Source organism: Carlito syrichta, unplaced genomic scaffold (genome assembly GCF_000164805.1).
Source record: "Carlito syrichta isolate Samal-C Ts95f unplaced genomic scaffold, Tarsius_syrichta-2.0.1 Scaffold307212, whole genome shotgun sequence".
In the NCBI taxonomy this organism is placed as follows: domain Eukaryota; kingdom Metazoa; phylum Chordata; class Mammalia; order Primates; family Tarsiidae; genus Carlito; species Carlito syrichta.
The window spans coordinates 768,806-772,965 of record NW_007251308.1 but is presented as its reverse complement, the minus strand read 5'-3'; the positions used below and the strand labels follow the sequence as shown (position 1 = coordinate 772,965).

Genomic DNA, 4,160 nt, shown 5'->3' with positions numbered 1-4,160 from the left:
TTGCTTTTTTGTCTCTAATGGAGAACTTGAAAACAACAATGCAAGGTTTATTTATTTTTATTTTAAAAATAAAATAGTATACAAATGCTCTTTATGAAGGTACTTTGGTTGATGAGGTGTACCCTCCCTCCCCTGGCAGTTTCCCACTACTGCCATCCTTTCCTTACAGTATTATGATAATTTTTCAAGGTCCACTAATGAGTGAGAAAATGTGATACTCAGTTCTTTGTTTCTGTAATACATCACCCACTATTATAGGTTCTAAGTCCATCCAAGTTGCTACAAAGTTCATAATTTTGTCCTTTTTTATTGCTACATAATATTCCATCATGTATATGTGCCAATTTTTTTTATCCAGTCTTCTTTTGATGAGCAGCATGGTTGGTTCCATATTTTTGCTATTGTGAATAATGTTGCAATAAACATGCACATGTAAGTATCTTTTTCATAGAGGGATTTGAGTTCCTCCTGGTATATACCCAGTAGGGGGATTGCGGGGTTGTATGGAAGGTCGATTTTTAGATCTTTTAGGATTCGCCAAACTGTTTTCCACAGAGGTTGTATTAGTTTACACTCCCACCAACAGTATGGAAGTGTTCCCTTTTCCCTGCATTCTCTCCAGTATCTGTTGTTTTTTGAATTATTTATGATGACCATTCTGACTGGAGTTAGGTGATATCTCAGGGTGGTTTTAATTTGCATTTCTTTGATGGACTAGTGAGGCTGAGCGTTTTTTAGTGTATCTGTTCATTGCTTTATGTCTTCTTTTGAGAACTGTCTATTCATATCTTTTGTCCACTTTCTAATGGGGCTGGGTTTTTTTGTTTTTTTGTTTTTTGCATGTATGAATTCCTTGTAGATCCTAGATGTTAGGCCTTTGTCAGATATACAGTTGCCAATATTTTTTCCCAGTCTGGGGGCTGTCTTCCTGCTCTCTTGATGGTTTCTTTGGCTTTGCAGAAGCTTGTCAGTTTGATGAGGTCCCACTTGTTATCTTGTCTTTTATGGCATGGGCACTTGAGGTTTTGATCAGGAATTCATTGCCAATTCCAATTTCCATAAGGATGTCTCCTGCATATTCTAAAGTTCTTATAGTTTGAGGTTTCATGTTTTGTTTTGTTTTTTCTAGTTGTCAAATGACCTTTTATTGAAATATATTTCCTTCTTGCTTCTTAACTAGCGGGGCATTCCACTGCGCCACTATTGATGTCATCTATGATATCATGGGGGTGGCGGCCATCAACATTGCAGTCCACAGACTGAGCAGTCCCCAGGATCTCTTTAATAGTTCCAGAGAGTTCTCTAGCTAGAGACCTGTGTCGCATTTGTCGGTTCCAGAGAGTTCTCTAGCTAGAGACCGGTGTCGCAATTGTCGGGCAATGTTGACAATCTCATCAAAAGTGATGTTCCCACTGTGTTTAATGTTCTTCTGTTTCTTTCTGCCTCTCGGTGGTTCCTTGAAGGCTTTAATGATCAGGGCAGAGGCAGAAGGTACCACCTCAATCTGGGCCTGTCTGTTCTGAATGGTCAGTTTCACTGTAATCCTCAGACCTTTCTAGTCACCGGTTGCCTTGGCGATGTCATCACCAACCCTTTTTGGAGACAGACCCAGGGCGCCGATCTTGGGGGCCAGCGCAGACGTAGCGTCGACCTCGCCTCCGGTGCACCTCAGGTACACGACTTTGATCTCGTTGGGGTCGAACTTGGGCAGCATCATGGAGGCGGCTGGTGTCGGATGAACCTGGATTCCAGACGACAGAAGAAAGTTGCACCTGAGCCTCCGCCGAACCAAAAACCGAAAGCGAGGTTTTATGTTTAGGTCCTTGATTCATTGAGAGTTGATTTTTGTGTACAGTGAGGGGCAGGGGTCTTGTTTTAATCATCTGCATGTGATCAGCCAGTTTCCCCAGCACCATTTACTGAATAGGTTCTCCTATCCGCATTGATATTGGTGTAGGCTTTGTAGAAGATGAGTTGGTTGAGAAATTGAGGTTTTGCTTCTGGAATATCTGTCCTGTTCCATTGGTCTATATGTCTGTTCATGTACCAACCTGTTTTGATTATTGTAGCTTTATAATAAAGTTTAAAGTCTGGGAATATGATACCTCCCACTTTTTGCTGAGGATTGTTTTGGCTATTCGTGGTCATTTCCATATGAATTCCTGTATTGTCATTTCTCGGTCTGAGAAGAATGCTGGTGGTAATTTAATGGGTATTGTTTTAAATCTATAACTTGCCTTGGGTAGAACACACATCTTAACAATGTTGATTCTTTCAATCCATGAGCATGGAATATTTTTCCATTTGTTCATGTCATCTTTGATTTCTTTGAGCAGTGTTTTGTAGTTTTCATTGTAAAGGTCTTTCAAATCTTTGGTTAGGAAGATGCCAAGGTATTTCACTTTTTTTGTGGCTATTATGCATGGGATTATGCTTTTTATTTGGATTTCTGTTTATTGTTAGTGTACAGGAATAAAACTGTCTTTTGCACATTGATTTTATACCCTGAGACTTTGCCAAAGTCCTTTATCAGTGCAAGGAGGATTTTGGCAGTATCGCTTGGGTTTTCAAGATATAGAATCATGTCGTCTACAAAGAGGGATAATTTGACTTCCTCTTTTAATATTTGGATACCCATGATTTCCTTCTCTTGTCTAATTACTCTAGCTAGGATTTCCAAAACTATGTTGAAAAGGAGGGATGAGAGTGGGCATCCTTGTCTTGTTCTGATTTTCAGGGGAAATCGTTTCAATTTTTGTCTATTTAGCAGTATGCTGGCTGTGGATTTCTCATTGATGGCTCCTACTATTTTGAGGTATGTTCCATCTATTCCTAGATGTTTGGGGGTTTTTATCAAGAAGGGGTGCTGGATTTTATCAAAACCTTTTCCATGTCTAATGACAAAATCATGCGGTTTTTGTTTTTACATCTGTTGATGTATTTAATTATGCTTATGGTCTTGCGAATGTTGAACCAGACCTGCATCCCAGGAATGAAGCCTACTTGATCAGGGTGAATGACTTTTGAGATGTGGCCCCATCTATAGTGCACATGTGCAACTCTGCTGTAACCTTGAGCTACGAAATACCCAATTAACCAATAAGTTACTAATACATAAGCCTTATCGGGGAAACAAGGAAATTAAAATTGTATAAAAGATAATGTCCCCCTTTGCTCAGGGCTCAGCCTTTGGATATGAATCTGCTGAGCTGGTGCTGGCACAAATAAAGCTGCTTCCTGACATCAGCGTCCCAACTCTCTCTCTGTAAAATCCCGCTGCATTTCTGGTGTGTTGGCCAAGAAGTGAGAGGTGGAGACAGTGTTTCCACCTCCCTTGTCATGGGGTACGGCCCCTAGGATGCCAGGAGGGTGACCTCACCTGGTGCCAGCAGACCATTTGATCCATAGGGGACCAGCACTCCCAGTGTGCTGGGGTGAGGACCTTGGGAGCACAATGGAACCCGGTGAGGTTCAGGAACAAGTCAAGGGAGCCACGCCCATCAGATTGGTAAAAACCCAGGTTCAATTTAGTAGACCTGCCCTTAAGAGGCAGAAGGGGAGTCTGATCACCTCCCAGAGTTGCCTGAGTAGTCCCACAGAGGGACAAAACCGTAACTCTAAGGCACTAGGTGGTGGGTTGGAGACGTGTGAATATGAGTGAATGAGATGCCACCTAGTGACTAAGTGAATGCTGTAGCCCTGATCTGGTTCCAGTGGTGACTTTCACATGGCTAAATGGCGGGAGTAGATTCCAGGGCAGTGGTGACCTTCATATGACTAAATGGTGGGAGTAAGTCCTGTAGTGGGACTGAAACTTGGTTGGGGGGTTATACCGACTTGCCTATTGTGAGAAGACACCCGAAATATCCCCACAAGGGGTATGACTGGAGAAGGGCAAAGCTGCTGTCCAATCTCCTTAAAACCCTATTCCTTCCCACCTTGTATGTGATTGTCATCTTTTAGTGGGAGAAAATGGGTGGCAATTAGAATAAGCTTACCCCCTTAGAATGCATGGTAAAGAAATTCAAAAAGGGATATTCAGGGAATTGCAGTATTAAATTAACTCCCAGAAAGCTTTGAACCCTCTGTGAAGTAAATTGGCCTTTGTTTGGGGTGGGGTAGCTTTCTGAGGGGTTGCTAGACAGGAGACTAGATAGTAA

General features: G+C 41.9%; 1 pseudogene; it reads right to left on the bottom strand.

Moving 5' to 3' along the window:
- Nucleotides 1–1,125: 1,125 nt before the first annotated feature.
- On the bottom strand, nt 1,126–1,780 carry LOC103266516 (annotated as a pseudogene).
- Between the last annotated feature and the right edge of the window lie 2,380 nt (nt 1,781–4,160).